At 35.9% G+C, this 22,375-nt stretch overlaps 1 protein-coding gene across 1 annotated transcript in view; it reads right to left on the bottom strand.

Annotated features, from left to right (window-relative positions):
- The window catches only part of THSD7B (thrombospondin type 1 domain containing 7B), a 1,126,956-nt gene that overhangs the window by 888,784 nt on the left and 215,797 nt on the right, over window positions 1-22,375 (bottom strand). The window lies entirely within an intron of this gene.

Here is a 22,375-nt window from a genome sequence, read left to right on the forward strand (position 1 = left end):
TTTGTGTCATCTGAAAAGCTGATATCATGCCATCTATTTCTTTACTTGGGTATTGATTTTTAAAAATAGTAAATAGCACAAGATCTAATTCAGATCCTGGGGATAATCCACTTTTCACTCCCTTCTAAGTTCATATCAAGCCATTTATAATAACTCTTTAGATACTGCCATTCTACCTGTTTTGAATGCATATAACTGCACTATCATTTATCCTACATTTTTTCATCTTGTCCACAAGAACAGCATGATATACTTTGGCAAATGCTTCCCTGAAATCTATGTAAAACATATCTACAACATCCCCCTGTTCTAACTGACTAGTTATTCTGTCAAAAATGAAAAGTGATTTTTCTGACATTCTTGATGAATCCATGCTGACTCTGTTTTCACTGTTTCCTTTTCTAGATGCTTGGGATCCTTTTAATAATTCATTCTAGAATTTCTCCATAAATTGAAAGCAAGCTCACCAGTCCATAGTGTTCAGACTGTCTTCTTTTCCCTTTTCGTGAAAATTTAAATTGTATCAATATGATGTCTTATTTCATATTGATAAGATTTAGTTTACTAGCCCTTATGTGTGACAAAGAAGGATTCCCTGCCACCCACCTCAAGCCCTAAACCTCACTTCTGTCCTCTACACCATCAATCGATGACTTTGCTTCCTCCTTTATTTAGATCAAAGCCATCTGACCTGAACTTCTTCCACTCTATCTCTGTGTCTTCTATCCTTCCCACTGTTCATAGCAGGAACTATGCAGAGTTTGGAATAACCACACCCTACAGCCCCAAATCAATGTTCACTGCTTTGCTACTATATATTAGGCATCAGAATATACAGATTGTATCACAGCATTCTACAGTTCAAAAGTCTTCCAGAATTCCTCACTACTGGCTGAATGCAGTTCAAACTACTTGGAATGCATTTGAAGCATCCTACCATCTAGCTCCAATTCACTTTCATAAGCATTTTTATGTGCCTACTTTATGCCAAGAACTGTGTTCAGTGCTTTACAAATACTGTCACTTTAATCCTCATAATAATCCTACAAGGTAGGTATCCCCATTTTACAGTTGAGGAAACTGAGGAAAATGAGAATTAAGTGACTTGCCCTGGGTCACACAGCTAGCATGTATCTGAAGCCAGATTTAAACCCAGCCTGACTCCAGGATTGGCATTCTATCCACTGAGCCATCTAGCTGCCCCATCTATCCCATTAGATTACCCTAAATTATTATGATCACTTCTTGATGTTTCCAGTTAATGGGATGCTTCCTCTTGAAAACTTTCATGACCTATTTTTCTATCCTTCATGAATTAATAAACCTCTATTTTATATTATAATAATTCACATACATGTCTCACTTCCCTTTTATGTTTATCTCAGTGATTAGCATGGCACCTGGCAGAGATGTAGCAAATGCATGTTGAATCTGAATGTGTTATTCTATGTACCTAAAGAAGAAAGCCATGATCACTAGACAGGAAATTCTGAGTGTTGGTGGTGGGTTATCTAAGCAACCATTCTCTCCTCTTTGTTCTACATTATGAGTTATACAGAATATTTTCCAAGATGGCTAGTCAATGTTAGGGATGTAATAAATAGTAAGGAAACAAAACTAGCATGGTTACAATACAGTTGAGGAGATGACACTTAAAATTAAAATAAGATTGTGCCAAATGATTATTATAGGTAATAAAAGTGCTGTAGGATTTCAAACCAGTCATAGGATAGTATGAGCTCAAATAATCATGGAAAACACCAAGAAGGAAGTGGGATATAAGCTAGACCCTTATGGATAAGTTTTGGACAGGCAGACTGAAGAGAAAATGGCATTCTATTTAAGGGGACTAGTACCAGTAAAGACAGAGAATTGAGGACAAGTATAATATGTATAAAAGACAATACCATCTTCAGCTGTGTTGTTTGTCCTGAGAGTAGTGGGAGGTAAGATCAGAAAACCAGATTTGAGCTGATGGCACAGAACCTTGAATTAGAGTCTAATGTTTTTAGAAAGATTAATTTGACAGTGGTATAGAGGATGGATTGAAAGGGGTGCAGGTTTGAGGGAGGAAGAATATCTAGATGGCTTTTATAGAAACCATGAGATAATGAGGTTCAGGTCCTCAAATATCTGTAATACATATGTAGTGGAAGGGACACTTGCCCTGGCTGTAACAGTTCCTAGTTATGTGACAAATCATTTAATTTCATCAAGCCTCTTTTCCTCACATGGAAAATGGGAACAATAATATTTGTTCCATGTACCTCATAGGACTTTTGTGAAAAAAGTGTTTTGTCAACCAAAAAGCATAGCATAAAAGGGGAACTGCTAATACTACTTAGGGTGATAGCAAGGATAAATAGATTCAAGGAATTTTGAAGAAAGAATCAATGGAATTTGGTTCCTGATTAGACATGGGTGATGAGAAAGGAGAATATACCAAGAGGACATTGATTTCAAGTCTATAGAAATGATGCTTCTATTAATGGGAACTGGAAATTCAGAAAGGTAAAACCATTTAGTAATATGAAAGTATGAAGAAGATGACATTTGGAATTGTTTAAGTATATCACTCTTTCATGTAAAGAGGTAGATTGGCTAGATGGTATGCACTCAATAAATGCCCATTGCTTGATACGAAATTTCCTCTTGCCCTTAGATTCTATTCTCACAATATTCCTATATAATATACTAACTTTATTCAGCAAGCTGTGTGTTTTTACCTAAATAATTGATTATTGAAACCACATTCTTATACATTAAAGAGACTATCTATAATTCCATCAACGTTTTAGTAATTAAAGGTCTCTGAAAATAAAACTTCTATTTCAATAACCTGCATTGTATCATATAGAGTCAGAATCAGTTCATTCATCAAGGTAACAAATTATAGACATGGACACAACAGGATATTTCTCAATTCTCATCATCATGTTACTCGTTTCAAAAGCTCCATCCTTACACTATACCACAGTATTAAACAACTCAGTGATGTGATTTAGTATAAAGAAAAAAAAAACTGTGTTTCAATATGAAGTCTAATTTGAGCCAACAAAAGGAAAGAACATTACATTTTCTTTGATTCAGAAATAAAGTAAAAGTACATTACTTATATCCCAGAAGTGTCTGAATAAAAGCCAAACACATGAGTATCTATAATCAACAGACAGAAGGAATATGCTTTAAGAAGTGATTTAAAAAGAAAAAAAAATCCCAGACTCTCTTTCCCTTTTCATGGCTTTTCTCAGATATAATTCCAAAGTAGGTCATTTTTCTCTTCAGCGTCACCAACCAACCATTCTGTATTCTTTTTCTCCTCTTTGTACCTTTTTCAGGGACCCCAAGCCCTCAGGACTAGATGGTATGTAAGTTGCCTTCAAGGTCTAAATCTGGGTCATTTTTACTGTGCTTTTCCTTGGTTTCTTATGCTCATCAAAACTTACTCTCAGAAAGGATCTAAAACCAGTTATTTGAAAGTTAGAGTTACTGCCAGCAGTTCACAATGTGATCTCTCTTAATAGTATCTGCTCTGTCCTCAGCTGTCTTTCCTTTACTTCCCTTTGGTAATTTCATCCATTCACATGTGGATATCGATATTTCTAGCCCTGGCTTTTTTTCTTTCTCCCTTTGCTATCTTATAGCCCCTTTCTTTCAACTGTCTAAAGAACATCTCTTTCTGAATGTCACCTAAGATACAGGTCAAAAATGAAACTAATCATCTTTTCCTCAATCCTGCTCCTCTTTCTGACTTTCTTATTTCTAGTATGGCACCACCTTTCCTCTAGTCTGCTCTACATGACACAGCAGAGTTATCTAAAGTTATTTGCTGCTAGAAATCCCAGTACCCTATGATTTCACATTCCTCTGTCTCCATGAACTCCATACATGCAATCAGCCATCAGACTTACTCTTTCCCTGGACTAGTATAACAAATCTCCTAATTGATCTTTAAGCTCTAAAACAATCCTGCATATTAGTGCTAAATGAAACTTCCCAATAATTCCTCAGATAAAATGAATGATAGAGTGTTTTGACTTAGTATTGCTAGATATTGAAATAAAATGCTAGAGATAAAACCACAAAAAGCAAGATAGTTCCTGACCTCAAGGAGTTTAGATTTATTCGGGAAAGAGAATATATGAAGGGAAGCTAAAAGGGGGGTGGGTGGAAAATTGGTACCAGGCATTGCCATAGATTGGCAATGGTTAGGAAGTGATACAGAAGCTTGGTTATTGACAAGATGAGGTAAAAGATCACCTATCAGAACCTAAGGTGTATCATGGGGCAGAGTATAAGGTTCTGGTAGAAGGAGGATAAAACATTTGAAGATGATAGCTAGGGTTAAAACACTGGCCCTGGATTCAGGAGTACCTGAGTTCAAATCCAGCTTGACACTTGACACTTACTAGCTGTGTGACCCTGGGCAAGTCACTTAACCCCCATTGCCTGAAAAAAAAAAAAAGATGATAGCTGGAATGCATGTGTTATGTTTCAGAAATGGATGAGATTGGGAGGAAACCTCTAAAGAACTTTTAATCAGTCCTTTTGTCTAAAAATTTAAGTCTAAACCCCCTATATTGTATTGCAAAACCCTACATAAGCCACTTTTTTATCAAACATTTTTCCCTTTATTTTTCACTGCTTTTCTATACAAACTGTACCCTCCTTTCAAATTGAACTATTCTCTATTCCCCTAAGTACAACATTCAATTTCCCACATCTGTACCTTTGATAATACTGTTTCCTATGCTTAGAATGCACCCTCCAAAACCTAAAATTCCAATTAGTTTCTATGGATCATCTTAAATGTTACCTCCATTAATTTTCACTGGTGGGGGTAGTAAGCACTTCAATTGATATCACAAATCCATTGAATAACTTCCAAGCTAGTAGAAATCTTGCTGGGTTATAACCAGCATGATTGTATGAAGAGTAAATTACAGAAACAAATTTCATTTTCTTCTTCGAGTGAACACAAGGTCACAAGAATGATTTAGGTACCCACAAAGTAATCAATAATAAAATATTGGATCTGCCTAGTTCTGAACTATCCACAATAGGGGCCAAAAACTAGAATCACAGAATTTCAGAGTTGGAAGAAATGCCAGTAGTCATCTATCTAACACACATTCCAGAAAAAAAAATCATCCCTACTAATAGACCTGACAAGTGGTCAGCCTCTAATAAGTGGAAAACCACTACACTGGGAAGGCTCTTGGACTTTTGCAAAGCTCTAATTATTAGGAAGTTTTTCTTGTTGCTGTTTAGTTTGTTTTTATAATAAGCCCAAATTTCCATTTTTGTAGCTTCTAAGCACAGCTCCAAGATTGGCTTTCTAGTGCCCAAAATAACAAGGCAAATGATTTTTTCAAATGACAGTATTTCAAGTACTTGAAGACAGCTATCTAACTTTCTCCTCCCCCCAAAAAAATAGACTCTTCTCTGCTGTAGCATAATCATCTCTACTCCTTCCAATTATTAATCCTCCAATATAAGTCATGGACTTAAGGATTTTCATCATTCAGGTTCATCTTTCATGAAAGCTTTCACGTTTAACAATGCCCTTTCAAAACTATAGAGTTTAAAACTGAACAATACTCTAGGATGACCAGAACAGAAAATAGCAGGAATCTCATGCACTTATTCCTAGAAGCTAAGGTTCCTCTTTTGGAAGTCCAAGTCACTTTTTAACTGCCATTCCCCATTGCTGATTCAAGTAGACTTGACAGTCCACTGAAAACTTTAGATAGTTTAAATTTTTTTAGCATGAAATAATTCTATACAAGGTCAAACCATAAAGGAGCTAGAGCAGAACAAAAGAGAATATTAATGTTACATGAATGGAATTTTTTTCAAGTCTTTGGGTTCTTAAAATTCTGTATTTTAAAAGCAGTTCTGTGGAAACAGTTTATAAGTGAACCTGTTCACAGGGCCATAATTGGCACATATACTTCCTCAATAAAACTGGAATTCTTTTGAAATAAAATAATTGATGACTAATTGTATTCTTGTTCCATTTGATTAAAAAATAAGATAAATTGAACTATTTAGAAAAGCAATGCAGCATATGTGTGTGTAAATACTTCATGATTAGACCAACACATATGCATGTGTACTCAGATTGGTAAGAAACTATGAAAATGTTTGAAAGTATGGACAAACTACAAATAATATCATCTTTTTAGATGATTATCTATTATAGATTAGATTTTAAAATTCAATAGAAGTAAAGGTTTAAAATTCTAATATGAATTAAACTTATCTATAATACTAATATTCCTATATAAAATATTGATATGAATTCAACTTTCCTATATAAAAATACTATTATGCCTCTGTAAAAATACTAATATGAACTTACTTATAACTTACCTCTCTCATTGCTATATCACATTCATTGTTGGAATTTTGACCAAGTCACTTCAAAATCAAATTTATTCCATCCCTATAGATACATAACTTGCATATCTTCAATCCAGAAATGATACTGCATCTTACATCTTACCAAGCAAATATTTTGTACATCTGCAAATTCATTTGAAAATAATTTGTTTATGCAATGATAAAGCAGTAAAGTTACCCATGTTTAAGTGTAAAACAATGAAAGGCATAAATTTATCTTTACTGGAAATGAGAGACTGTTCCACTTTTCTGCACAATCCATTAACTACTATACCTAAACAAAGTCTTTATAATGTTAGGTTTCTCATTTCATGAATTTTTATAGCTAATGTGTTTCCAGCCAAGAATAATGTGGTGATTAGAAGAGAGTTCAATAAGAATATGTGGCAATGCAATAAGTATAGAAGTTAATGAATTTCTCCGTGACTAGAAAACAATTATTGATCACCAATTTTTTGAAAGCTTTAAATCAATTGTTATGTCATTTACTACAAAAGTTTCCAAAATGAATTCAAGGGGAGTTTCAGATAAAAGGTTTTGAAACTAATAAGGTATTGATTTTTCCAAACTTTGTATGCTAATTTAAGGATTTGATAGTACCTAATTTAATTAAGCTAATGCTTTTTGTGTGAAAATAGCATATAGAGGAAGGCTGCCCTGCAAACTGTCTGAGTTCCTAAACTGATGCATTTTCAAGGGGGTGATGTGGAGAATGAAAATACCTGAGACCTAGGAGCCCTGGTTACAGCTAACACCAGCTTGGGTGTGGCATTGTGCTTTCATTTTTTAAAAAAATCTTATTTATCTGACATATTATATGAGTGGAAGTCCTTGAGAAGAGAGAAATTTACCTGGAAGTTGGGATCTAGCAATTAAATGTATCAATTAGATTCATATGATTTAGAAGCCGAATATGAAAACAAGCTTTAGCTAACACTCAATTTCTGTGGTAATGGAGGCAGGGGAAGCATATATAATTGAAATCCATCAATAATACAAAGGCCTCACTTGAGCCTCCTTACCAATCAGGCTTAGTGCTGCTACCAAGTAGTAAAACTGACAGATTTGAGTTTCTCTTTTGTTTTCCTGTCCAGCCATCCATGAAAGTGCTAATGAGCAGTGAAGTAGTCAAAGGGTGAGCAGAAATCATGGAGGAAAAAGTGGAAATATAAAGGATAATCCGCAATTTGGGTACTGTGGCTGGGAGGGGGTAAAAAATAACTTGAAGGCATATTTCCCTTTCAATACAAAATTTTTCTTTATGGACACATAATATGCCTGTTGCTCACAGGCTGCACACTGACTCTCCTTACCTTAAATTCAGATTGCAGTTCAGCAGTAGGAATTGTCTTATCTAATATTTCTTCCTTACTAATCCCTTTCCTCCCCGTTTCTTGGGCCTTATGGGGATTAACTGCTAGCACCTCATTTCTATCTTAAGCAATGTATTTCTCAAATTTACACACACACACACACACACACACACACATATATTCTTTTTCTTCTTTTGTGTGGTGTGTAAAAAAAATGACCCTAAATATGGATAGTGACATGCCAACATAAAGTGATATACCAACGTAAAGAACTGCTTGTAAGCTCATTGTATGTGACAGAATGCATAGTGCATACTTTATGTTTGTTGAATACTGAAAAAGATGCTGTAAGTCATAAATTTAAAAATAATATCAGACATAAGAATTCTATCAATTTAAAAAATTTATCAATTTTAAAAATCCTTGAAATTCCCCACTATTTCTTTTAAAATCTATTTTCTCATCTTCCTCTAAATATTTTTCTTCAAGTACCATTTTAGGTTCAATAAAAAACATTTTAGTGCTTTTATTTCATTTAGTTACTAATATTGAGTTAATTTAAAAGTTTTTTTCTTACAGAAGTACAGTATTTTACCACATTATGCGTTAAATAAGTTTTTAATAGTTGTTCTGAATTTTTCCAGTTACAACATTATTTTCACAGCAAAACAATTTTTGAAACAGATATCTTTGAAAAGTGGCACATGAAGGGGCAGCTAGGTGGCACAGTGGATAAAGCACTGGCCCTGGATTCAGAAGGACCCGAGTTCAAATCCAGCATCAGACACTTGACACTAGCTGTGTGACCCTGGGCAAGTCACTTAACCCTGATTGCCTCGAAAGAAAGAAAGAAAGAAAGAAAGAAAGAAAGAAAGAAAGAAAGAAAGAAAGAAAGAAAGAAAGAAAGAAAGAAAGAAAGAAAGAAAGAAAGAAAGAAAGAAAGAAAGAAAGAAAGAAAGAAAGAAAGAAAGAAAGAAAGAAAGAAAAGCGGCACATGATCTGAGCCTTGAAAGAAACCTGGAATTCTAAAGAGTGATGAGGAGGAGGGAATACATTATAGGCATAAGACTGACCTGTACAAACACCTGGAGACAAGAGATGTAATTCCAAATCTGGGGAATAGCCAATAGGCTATTGAAATTCTATTCTATTTATTCTATTTTATTATGTTTGATTTATTCCATCATTTAACAGTGATTTATAAATGGACTCCTATGTCTAGGTTATGAGGATACAAAGAAAAAAATAAAATAATCTTCACCTTCAAAAAGCTTGTATTCTATTTGTGAGAAGTAATAATACAAAGAGAAGCAAATATAAAAGTACATATCAGGGGCAGTTAGGTGTTGCAGTGGATAAAGCACTGGCCCTGGATTCAGGAGGACCTAAGTTCAAATCCGGCCTTAGACACTTGACATTTACTAGCTGTTTGACCCTGGGCAAGTCACTTAACCCTCATTGCCCCACAAAAAATTAAAATTAAAATTAAAATATAAAAGGACATATCTACATACAAAGTAGTAAGAATAAAGCATAAAAGAAAAGAAAAAATAAATGCTTAACTCAGGTCTAAAACCCAATAAAAATGAAATGAGAGAAGTGCATTCATTATGCTGTCCTCAGTGAATCCAAGTCACCCAGCTAGCCATATCCTCCCAGAGTACTGAAAAAAATAAGCAGATGTGTTTTCTGAGCCACTCTCAGTGCTCTTTGAAAAACTGTGAAGGATGGGAGAGGCGACATAAGACTGGGAATAGGCTAATGTCAACTTGATTGTCAAAAAAACAGAAAGGGGTGGACCCTTCAAACTATAGGTCAGTAGACTTGCCTTCAATTCCTGGCAAAATTCTAGAAAGCGGTATAAAAAATCATGATTTTTGAGCAGTTAAAAAGGGAAGTGACAATCACTAAGATCCAATGTGGCTTCAGGAAAAAAAAAAAGTGTTGCTGGCTAACCTTATCTCCTTTTTTGACAGGAGAAATCTATTGCTACTATATTTTGAGATTACAGTAAGATATTTGATAAAAACTTTCATATTGTCCCATTAGATAACATAGACAAATTGGGCCAGCTGATAGTACAGTAAGGTAATATGTATTAAATAATTATACCCAAAGATTTATTTATTAGAGGTACTGAGGTCACAAAGATTTATTGATTAAAGATATTGAGATCACACTCTATAGAGATTATTTAAGGGAAGGAGGAGGCGTGTTTAACCTGGAAATAGGGGCAAGGGGCAGGGGTCAAGCTTTCTTCAAGTATACCAAAGGCTATCATTTGAAAAGTGGGGTTAGGGGCAGCTAGGTGGCACAGTGGATAGAGCACTGGCCTTGAATCCAAGAGGACCTGAGTTCAAATTCGGCCTCAGACACTTAACACTTACTAGCTGTGTGACCCTGGGCAAGTCATTTAACCCCAATTGCCTCACCAAAAAAAGGAAAGAAAAAAAGAAAAAGAAAGAAAGAAAGAAAGAAAATTGAGGTTAGGCTTATCTTGATTGGCCCAGGAAAGTAAAACTAGAAATAATTAGTTCAAGTTGAACAGAGACATTTCTAAGTGATGAAAAGCTTCTTAACTTCCACTTCCAAAAGTGGAACAGGCTGCTTTAGGATATAGGGCATCCCCACTTATAGAAGTTACCATGCAAGAGCCAGACACTCAACAGGTATTCCTTTCAGGTGTTGGTTAGACTAGAGGGCTTACCTAAAAGACTATTTTATAGAAAACTCACACAAGGCAAGCACTCACACAGAGTTCAGAAGAAGTGGTATGAGGACATTCTCAAGGTCTCTCTAAAGAAGTTTGGAATGGATTGTAAGACAGTGGAGATACTGGCAAGGGACCAACCAGCATGGTGTACCTACATTAATGAAGGTGCTATGCACTGTGAATAAAGCAGAATTGCAGTAGTTCAAAAGAAACATGAGATGTACAAATTTAGAGACTACACTCCAAATGTTCATATGGACTATTTGTGCCCTACCTATGGTAAGACATTCCAAGCTCCTATTAGTCTGATCAGCCATAGCCAGACACACTGTAACTTGATTCAAACATAATGATGTCATTTTTGTCCTCTTTGAGCACAAAGGACAACAATCACCCAACCAACCAACCAAGATTAGGTGACTACTCAATAACCTCTGATTGTCTTCAGTTTCTCCTCTTTCCAAATCATCCTCCACATCAATGCCAAAGCAATCTTCCTAAGAAGTTGAGTCAATCCTTTCCTTCTTCTACTCTAAATTCTTCAAAAATTCCCCATTACCTAGCAAATACAATGTAAACTCCTTAGCATGACATTTAGGACTCTATGAACTCTATCTCTAATCTAACTTTCACTCCTCATCATATTATTTCCCTTGATGTTCTCTAAGATCTATCCAAACTATCACCAATCTTATTCTGTCCACACTCAAATCTCTTTTTGCCCGTCTTTGCTGCCAGGATGCAACACCCTTCTGAACTTAAACCCTATAACTTATTAGCATTCTTATCTTTCTCTAAGGCTAGAATCACTTCCAACATACCTTCTCTGATCTCTTCACCACTAGAAGTAATGTCTACTGAGTATCTCTGGGTAGTCAATTTCACCTGATTTTGCACTTAAACATTGTCTAACCTTGTACTTGTCTTAGCTCCCTTCTAGTAGTCTATAAAATCCTCAAGGTCAGGTACTATATAGTTTTTCACCTTTGTATTCTCAAGTCCAAGACAATATAGTTGACATGTAATGAATGTTGGTTTGAATTACATGTTTTATGAAATGTTTTATCCAGCCCCCACCAACCCCACAAGTTTATATTAGTAGTAATCAGATGCAAATCAGTACTTATTTCAGGGTTAGTCATATGACAATGTATCATACTTATTTTAATTTTACCCAGAAATGCATAACTAATTACTATGAGTACTAAAATAACATTTTATCATTAGTCAGCTTTCCAAGTACTACCTATCCATGATGAAATCTCATGATCCCCTTTTTTTTTCAGGGCAATGGGGATTAAGTAACTTGCCCAGTATCACATAGCTAGCAAGTGTCAAATGTCTGAGTTCAGATTTGAACTCAGGTCCTCCTAAATTCTGGGCTGGTGCTTTATCCACTGTGCTACCTAGCTGCCCCCTACATATTTATCTTTAATAAATATAGGGTGAGTCAAAAGTCATGATGTGTTTTTGGGGGGTTTTTGGCAGGCAATGGGGGTTAAGTGATTTGCCCAGGGTCTCACAGCTGCTGTCAAGTGTCTGAGTCCAGATTTGAACTCAGGTTCTCCTGAATCCAAGGCTGGTGCTTTATCCACTGTGCCACCTAGCTGCCCCAGATCCCTTCTTTTTTAAGCAGTTCACTAACAACCTCTTTGTTACTATGTTTTAGAATTTTGCTGGGAATAAATGTCAAACTTATTCACTTGCAGATCCACTGTTAATAAAACAGACATTTCCCCTTCTTCAGTCCTATATCTTCACTCCCATTCTTAACCATCTTTCAAATAACCATGATAATACCTCACTGATTGCATTGGCTGGTTTTCTTTCAGTACTATGGAAAGTAGTTGTTATATAGCAACTCAAATTCATCAAGGGCATCTAAGTGTTTTCTTATTTTCTTATTTATCTTGGATTTCCATTTCTTACCAGTCATTTTTATCCTGCTTCAAGTAAAAATCATTCTCTTTGGCAATGAAAATGCAAGTAAGAGTTAGGTAGTTTTGTTTTCTAATCAGTGGTCATTATCATCCTTCTAGTCACCTTGAAGAGTAATATTTTCTCTGATATTCCTCTTTTCTTTGGTAATTAAAAAAATCTCTTTTTTATCTCCTCACCATCCTTCACTAACTTCAAGTCATTTTGAGCTTTAGTTCTCCTGACATTATGCTTAATGGACTATGCCACACTTTTATATTCATCCCATTACATAGCTTCCATGTTCTAGATATGTCCTTAAAATCTAAGTTCATCAAGAAGGTCAGTCAGTTGAATAGTAAATATGCATTTTGAAGCACCTACTATGTGCCAACTACTGTGACAAATTCTAAGGCAAAACACCGACCCTTCTATCAAGAAATTCATAGCCTAGTGAGGGAGACAACAAGGAAAAAAATATATATGAACAAGAGATGTACAGGCCAAATTAGAGATAATCAAATGCAGAGAGCCACTAGAACTAAAGGAGAATGAGGAAAAAACTTCCTGTAGGTTATGAAATTTTAGTTCAGACTTGAAGGAATCCAGGGAAGTCATGAGGTAGAAATGGGGAGAGGGGGAGACAGAATTCCTGGCATGAGGAACAGTCAGTGAAGATACCTGGAGTTGGGCATGCCTTATTCAGAGAAAAAGCAAGGAGACTAGCATCATTGGATTGAAGAATGCTTGGGGGGAGACAGTGTAAGGTGTACGAAGACTAGACAGGTAGAAACGGGCCAAGTTGTGAAAGGCTTTGAATGCTAGATGATTTTATTTTTGATCCTAAAGGCAATGCAGATCCATTGGAGTTTATTGAATGACGTTGAGGGTGGAGGGAGTAAGGGATGAGATCTGGATTTTAGGAAGATTAATTTGACAGCTGAGTGGCAGATGGATTACAGAAAGGAGAGACATGAGGCAGAGAGGCCAACCAATAGGTCTTTGCAATAGTCCACCTATAAGATGATGAGGATCTTATGCTGTCAGGAGAGAATGAGGGGATATATGAAAGATGTTACAAGGTTAAAACTCATGGTTGATGGCAACAGATTGCATTTGGGGAGTAAGAGGTAATGAGAGAAAAGACAAAGCTGTCATCTGGGTTGTTTATCCTAGTGACTTGGAGGGTGGCACTGCCCTTGACTATAATAGGGAAGTCTGGAAGAGGGGAGGGGTTAGAAAATTAGTGAGTTGTTTTTGAGTGGGGGAATTTAATATGTCCATCAGATATCTAGTTCCAGATTGTAATAGACAGGTAGAGGTGAAATACTAGATATTAGAAAAGAGGTTAGTTATAAATAGATAAATCTGAGAATAGGATAAGTAGATACTCAGCCTAGAGTTGATAACTGAATCCATGGGAGCTGATAGGATCACAAAGCAAAAGAGGTGAAGAGAAGAGGGTCCAAGACAGAGTCCTATGGATTAGTCACCATTAACAAGCATGACCTGATATTAACAACAATCTATTCAGAATATTCTCACTTTATTTTCATCTGAATTGCTGTTGTCTGTTTTCTGAATTTCATTTTTGTGAGCTTCACTTAAATGGACCAACTTCTTTTGCAGAACTTTGAGCCATGGGATCCTAAGAATGGTTTCTCTAAAACCCTTGAAACCTGCTTGCTCGCTCACTCTCTCTTTCTCTCTCTCCCCCAAAATTTACAGTACATCTCAGAATATCATGTTCAGCTTTTTCAAATTTTCTTTACATAATTCTGAGATGGAAAGCTCCTTGTGCCCCTCCATAACCTTTTGCCCTACAACATTTCTATCATTTCTTCTTCAATCCACAATATATTAGTCGACAGCATCCATTCCTCTAGTCCTTTTCTCTATATTTTGAAAGGTGCTGATATTAAAGGAAGTCAGAATTGGATTAAATCTTCTGCTCTGGGCAGAAAGAATCTATTGAAGAGCTGTACAAATAATTGAATGCCCCCAGTAGTATTATACGGATGCATCTGGACTATGTTGTGATTTATTTCCTGAGTTACTCATCTATTTCCTCCTTTTTTCCAGGTGGTCTCTAGTATACTCTGGTGACATTTACCTTCTATTTCTCTGTTGATTGTCACCCAAAATTCTTTATTCTGTGATTACATATTCTAATTCCTTGGTTAACATTGTAAGAATATTTTCTTAATAAACTGTACTACCCAGCCAATACCCCAACAATTTTATCTATTTCATTCCTTTTCAGTACTTCTTCCTACTTAGGACAAATTCATGGGTCCTAAGATAATGAATTTACCCTGTTACACTAGGATTTCTGTTCTATGTTTTTTTGCTACCCATACTTCAAGCATTTGTGTATGTGAGGCTATGCATTTTATAATTAGATTGCTCCTTAGATTTTTTTGTCTCCTTTGAATTCCCACTGCTAGTACTCTCTATGCTATTACTCACAATTAGGTAGCACAGTGGATAGAGTGCCAGGCCTGGAGTCAGAAAGACTGGAGTTCAAATTTGGCCTCAGACACTAGGTATGGAATCCTAGGTAAGTCACTTAACCTCTGTATTCATGTTTACTCATCTGTAAAATGAGCATAACAGAAATGCCTAAATTCCAGAGTTATGGTGAAGATCAAATGAGAAAAAAATTGTAAGCACTTCGCACAATGTCTGGCATCTAGTGAGTGTTATATAAAAGTTAGCTATCATCACCACCACCACCATCAGCATCTAGCTTGTCAGGGAAACAAAATCTAGTTTCTCTTTAACTTTCCTTTTTCACATTAAAGTACTGTTGAGTAGATTTGTAAGACATCAGTTGATTATATTCTTTTTTTGTTGTTGTTAAGGCAATTGGGCTTAAGTGACTTGCCCAGGGTCACACAGCTAGTAAGTGTCAAGTGTCTGAGGTCAGATTTAAACTCAAGTCCTCCTGAATCCAGGGCTGGTGCTTTATCCACTGCATCACCTAGCTGCCCCAAAAGTTGATTATTTTTACCAGATATCATTAGACATACTAAATACCTGGCTAAGAGCGCATTAGCTTATCCTCTTCTCAGATACCTCCTCCTTTTTTTTTTTTTTTTAACTTTTTGTGAGGCAATTGGGGTTAAGTGACTTGGCCAGGGTCACACAGCTAGTAAGTGTTAAGTGTCTAAGGCCAGATTTGAACTCAGGTCCTCCTGACTCAAGAGCTGGTGCTCTATCCAGTGCGCCACCTAACTGCCCCAATACCTCCTTTTTATCCCAGCTATTTACTTGCCAAATTTATGTTCCTCTTTCAAAATCTTCCCATTAGCAGCAGTCATTAAAAAAAACATACCCTGTCTTCAGTTTTAACTAATACTTTATTGTCTTTAGTGATGCCTTTTGAATTCCTTCTGGCAAAATCATTTCTCCTCATGTGAATCATCTAAAGTGGGAAGAAGTGATCAAAGGCAGTGTGAAATAGCAGAAAGAACAATAGGATTTGAGTCAAAGGTCTCAGTAACTCAATTCAGATCTTGGCTTTTCCATGTATTACCCATGTGGCTAGGTATATGAAAAGTAATGTCACCTTTTCAGGCCTTGCTTCTGCATTTAAAGAAGGGAGGTTGGTTTAGATTACCCCTTAGGCTGCTTCCAGCAATAAATCTATGATGTTATGAGATTCTCCATCTCATCCCTAATATTTTCTCTAGGAAGATAGCAGGTTTCCTTCCTCTAACACCCAATAAAAGGGAGGAGGAAGAATAGCAAGAGAAATAGCAAACATCCTTTTAGATCAGGCGTTCTTAATTTTTTGTGTATCATGGACCCCTTTGAAAGTCTCTGAACACCCTTCTCAGAATGTTTTCAAATGAATTAAAAATACACAGTATTACAAAGAAAATCAACTAAGTTGAAATGTTATCCAAATATTCTTTAAAAGTTCATGGAACCAGGGCAGCTAGGTGGCACAGTGGATAAAGAACAGGCCCTGGATTCAGGAGGACCTGAGTTCAAATCCAGCCTCTGGCACTTGAAACTTACTAACTCTGTGAATCTGGGCATATCACTTAACCCTTATTGCCCTGTCAGAGAGAGAGAGAGAGAGACAGAGAGAGAGAGAGAGAGAGAGAGAGAGAGAGAGAGAGAGACAGAGACAGAGACAGAGACAGAGACAGAGACAGAGACAGAGACAGAGACAGAGACAGAGAGACAGAGAGACAGAGAGACAGAGAGACAGAGAGACAGAGACAGAGAGAGAAAGAAAGAGAGAGAGACAGAGAGAGAGAGAGAGAGAGACAGAGAGAGATTGATTGATTGATTGATTGATTCATGGAATCCAGGTAAAAACCAATGTCTAAATTGAAATCTAGAAACAAAAGATATGCATGCTAGTCAAGGTCAATAACCAGTGGGATGTGAGATACAAAAGTCCTATTCTAATGTCTCATCACAATATTGTGATCAGCCTGGATTCTCGAAGATTATGATCACAGAGTTTAAACTCTTACAGGTTCCACCATCTTATAAAGGTTTGCAGAATGGGCCTGCTGGAAGAGTCTATGAGAGGGCCAGCCTAACTATAATCATCACCAGAGAGATGACTATTTCCCCTTCAGCAAACTGAAGAAATGCTAGTAAAAAAGAGTTTCTGTAAACTTATCAATGGAGAGAAAACAGTGACTCTTACCCTGGAAGGACTTTATCTCCCATAAATCCTAGGACTATTCTGAAGTTAAGACAAGTCAGTGAAGTCCTTTGGTCCTAAGGCTTCTAGGAGTAGGAAGTCCTTCAAGGGGGCTTCCCCCCCCTTATAGAAGAAGTGGTGAAAAGTGGGTCTATTTTACCACCATATCTCCCTTTCTATTTATGAGTATACCCATCAACTTATATGAGAGCAACCATTTGCTGCACACACCAAACTCCATTATGATTATTCATGGAGAAGCAATATCTCCCCTCTTCTTTCTCCTGTTCCTGAAGTTGGGACTCCTCAAAAGTATTTTTTTAAGCAGCCCACCTTGGGGCAGCTAGGTGGCACAGTGGATAAAGTACCAGCCCCAGATTCAGAAGGACATCAGTTAAAATCTGATCTCAGACACTTGACACTAGCTATGTGACCCTGGGCAAGTCACTTAATCCCCATTGCCCTGCAAAAAAAAAAAAAAGCAAGCAGCCCCCCTCTTTGTTGGATAATGTCCAAAGAAATAAATCTTGTCAGAGTCAGAATTCATGCTAAAAGTCTTTTGAGGTTGGCATCACTAGCATAAGAAGAGAAAGACAGAAAATAGAGAACTGGAAGTGGGAAGGAACACTAGAGTATAGACGGTAAGAGATGAAGAAATAGGATGCATATTAAATGTTTCAAGTTTCTCCCTTTCAGATGAAACTCCTCTGAAAGCGAGGCTTTGTCTTCTATATTCTCCACAATTCCTCTCCGATGGTTATCTTAAGGAAAAATACTCTTTTGATCAAACAACTAACAATTCTTCCTCTTGATACTCTCCATGGTATAGTCTGAAATCAAAGTTAGGTTTAAGACATAAAATGAAAAAGAGAACATGATGTGTAGTGGAAATTGCAGGAAGTTAGAAGTTCTGGGTTTTCCAATTCTAGCTCTGCCATCATCCAACTGTGTTACCTTGGGTAAGTCATTTAATCTCTCTAGGTCTCAGTGTCCTCATATATAAAATGCAATAAAATGTACTAGATGATCACTAAGGTCTCTTTTGACTTGGACATTCTATGATCTATTATTATCTTGTAAAATTCATTTCAAGAGTTTTACCTTCAACACACATGTGTATGCTTAGCATAATCTCTGGCACATAGTGCTAAATGAATGCTAGTTGGCTAACATATATGAAGGCAAGATATGGTGCTGTTAGTAGTGAGCTTTCAATTTAACTGCATAGAAAAAATCCTCATTTATAAGTCTATGATTTTACAGTAAGATATGCTTTTAATTATTTAGCAACCAGTATTGCAGTGTCCATGTCATTATAGCATTGTAACGCTAAATGCTTCCAAAAGCTTGTTCTGAAAAATACACAAAGCACAGATCGATCTCTCTCTCTCTCTCTCTCTCTCTCTCTCTCTCTCTCTCTCTCTCTCTCTCTCTCTCTCACACACACACACACACACACACACACACACACACACACACGTTTTTTGTATTCATCCTTGGAGAGTAACACTGAGTAATCTGGCACTGAATAAAATGCTTTATAATTAGAAGAAAGTTGTACTAATTTGTCTTAATTATACATTTTTCACATCTAATACTGTATTTTGTGGAGAGTCATCCTTTTTTTAAAAAAAAGAAAAGAAATTAAATATTTGATTTGTAGATTATTTTTCTGTTTGCCCCTTAGGAAATAAGCATGTCCTTTCCAAATACCCAAAGCTACAGTAGATTATTTCCCCTAATGGAATGATTTAACAAAAGGATTCTGAGCATTAACAACAGAATATGTTTTTGCTACCCCCAATCTGGAAAGAGTGACTCAAGACTTTTAAATGCATTTAAGGATGGCATCTTCTCATAAAGTTGTTCATGTAGATAAGGGTTTAAATTCCAGTCAAACGATAGATTTCTAAATTGTGTAATATTTCCATCCTAGCTAGGGAACTTCACTCTTTGGGGCCCAGAGCAATCAAGCCCAGGATTTTCAATTCATTCAAGTAAGGGTTTCTACCCCTACTACTAGTTGTTCTTTGTCCTTTGTTATTGAAGAGTTCCATAACAGATGTCATGACCTGCACTGAATTGGATTTAAGTGAGGGAGAGCTGTGCAAGGTCACCAACCTCAGTCTTTCCTCCAGAACCATCTGGGTCCAGTGGTTAGATATACATCAGGATGAGTGGAGATGGCCCAGGATGTTTAAGGGCTAACTGATTTGCCCGGGGTTACACAAATAGTAAATTTCTGAGATGAGATTTGAACTAAGATCCTCATGACTCCAGGACCAGTGCTTTATCCACTGTACCACCTAGCTGCCCCACTAGTGTATACCATTTTGACAATGAATAAACCAATATTGAGGAGTTTGTGAGAAAGTATCTTAAAGGTCAAATTGGCCCTCCTGAACAGTGTTAGAACACTGTTTCCAAAAACTATTTCTTTTTCTTTGAGGAGAGTTTCTTTATCAAAATCTTTGGTTTATTTTTTCAAGTGTAGGATTTAAAGTAGACCTTAACTTTTTTTAAAACAGAGGACATAGGAGAACATTTTGAAAATCCTTTTTTCTGTAGGCTGTGTCAAGGTGCTTTTATTTTACTAGGTTTCTTTAGTTGTTTAATTCTTTTGTAAAATTCATATAATAATATTTTAGAAAAACCCTGCTTGTTCTAAAGTTGAATAAGTAAGACCACAAACAATTTTAGAGCATGTGCTTTTTCTAGGAAAAAAAGGTAGTAGTCTATATCTAGTAAAGGGAATAAACCTTTTATTAAGCTCCTACTATGTGGCAGGAACTCTGCTAAATGATTTAGAAATATTATCTTATTTAATTCTCACAGTAGCCCTGTGAAATAAAGGCCATTATTATACCCACTTTATAATAGAAGAAAAACAGGTTAAGTGATTTGCTCAGGGACATACAGCTAGTAACATCTGATGCTGGAGCTGATTATAGGTCTTTCTGAATCTGGACCCAGTGCTCTATTGTGATAAAAATTATTATTTTTTGTTTCCTGGATTTATATTGAAATTATACTTTACATACAGATTTACATTCCTAGGTTCATGCATGATACCATGTTTCATGGTGGGTTTTTTCTTATTTTTCCATGTTACTATTTAAAGACATATGCAGAAAAGAGGACAAGTCTTTTGGAAAATGGAGTAATACCCACTAGCATTTTATGAGTATTGAGGAAAGATAATTCATATCTGTAGAACAGTTTGATAGAATAGTGATGGGATATAACACTTGTGCAATGCAAAAACAGCTATTGAAAAATCACATTTCTCTTTTTCCTTTTATTTTAATCATAAAAAATCATGAAAATGGTTCTATAAACTTGAATGAGCTAGAAAATATTACCCCAGAATTAGTTACTAGAGATAGAGATATGAAATTTGGAGATGAGATTTATCTTCTTTTCACTTTAATTTGTACTCCTGCTGTACTGTAAATGTAATAACTATCAACATGAAAAATGTAACAGATTGATAATACCATTGAGCTTTAATTAAACCACTGAATTGAAAAACACCCAGATGGATAACTGGAAAATGTAGTTATAATCCTTCTAAGAAATATGCTGGATTGCCTGTTAGACTGTCTCTTGTAAATAAATGTTATTCCAAAAATAGCCCTCTTTCTGAAGATTTGCTAAAAATTAATCATTTAAGTTTGTAAAAACAGATGGTTTCTTTATTTTATTCAATTTAGTTGTGAAACACTTATCACTCTAAATCAGTAAGTGTTCCTTGTCCAAATCCCTGCCCACTGTGGCAGCCCAGCTCTGCAGCTTTCTACATAAATAGATCAATAGTCCTGAAGTGTACATCTTGCTTTTCTACAAATCCATTGGTTCTGATGTTTTAGCTTTGAAATGTCATGTTGTTTGCGTGGAATTTTTAGTAGTTGTTAGGCTCTGGAAATTCACAGTGTTGTGTTTTTTTTTTTTTTAAGTAAAAGGATAACTAAGGAGATGCCTTATGTGGAAAGATTTCATAGTTCCCCCTGAAAATAGTAAATATTGGTTTCTGTTCAGTAGAGGGGGAAAAAGAAAACTAGAGGTTCTTTCCACTGCTTGTTTTCAGGGTATCCATTTGGTATCCATTTGGTAAGGAGTTTTGTTTTGCTAAGGTTTCTGGGAAGATGGTTATTAGAAGCATGGTTATTTGCTCTTTGACTAAAAAAAAATCACTAATACAAGATGGAGAAGTTGTCACTGCACAACAGTTATTCTGGAAAATATCTAAGGATTTTGTCATGCTGCAAGTGGTCTCAAACTCTATTTAGGGGCAGAACATCAAGAATTCAGGTAATGAATGCTATCGCTGGACTTTTCCCTGGTCATAATATATCTGGTTAGTTATGTATCTGAAGCATCGTTTTGTATGTGTCTAAGACCTTGTTCAAAATGGCTTCGATGTTGTAGTACAACAGAAACAAAGGATTTGGAATTGGAAGGGGCAGGTTTGAATCCTGGCTCAGTCGCCTTTGACATGTAACTTCAGGAAGAATACTAAACTCTTCTGTACCTTATTTTGTTCATCTCTAAAATGGTACTACCTCACAGGGTTGTCAAGAGGATCAAAGACAATATATGTAAAGGCTTTGTAACATATAAAGCCATGTATAAATGAAAATCATTGAACTCTATTTTTTTTTCTGAAAAAGGAATATTAGATTTGGGTCTCAAGTTTCTCTTCTAAATCTTCTCTAAAGTGACTGATACCATGAACATTTTATGCCCATGTCTGCTCTCTATGGAACAAAATGATGATAACATATTCAAATCATCTATATTTAATCCCTGGGCTATTATTATACCCATTTTATTAAGCAAAATGCTTATATGTAGCAGAATCAACCTTAAAAGTTGAATAAATACTGTTATTTTAGTGGCTGTAGTAAAAAATGAGACAGAGACATTCAGTTTTAGAAAACTCTACATGTTTCCCACCATGGTGCTAATTATTCAGGTCAAGGATGTTGGTGAGAGTTGGCTCTTTAAAATTATTTTAATTACTACCCAATCAAGTGTATGATAATTAATCAGTTACTGAGTATATTCATTCTGTGTGTGTGTGCGTATATATATAATATATGTGTGTGCACATACAAACACACACACATCTATACACATGCATAATACATACATACATATAGGCATCTTGGCCTAGAAAAAGAATCATGACATAGCAGAAAGCACAGTGGTTTATAATGAAAGTGATTTTGAAAGATGGAGAGAGAAGGCTCTGCCAGTTATTTTGTGATGTCAAGCAAGTTGTTTAAACTCTCTGATCTTGAGTATACTCATCTACAAAATGAATAGTTTAGATCAGTTTATCTTTAAGGTTCCTTC

Source organism: Dromiciops gliroides, chromosome 3 (assembly GCF_019393635.1).
Source record: "Dromiciops gliroides isolate mDroGli1 chromosome 3, mDroGli1.pri, whole genome shotgun sequence".
NCBI classification, from domain to species: Eukaryota; Metazoa; Chordata; class Mammalia; order Microbiotheria; family Microbiotheriidae; genus Dromiciops; species Dromiciops gliroides.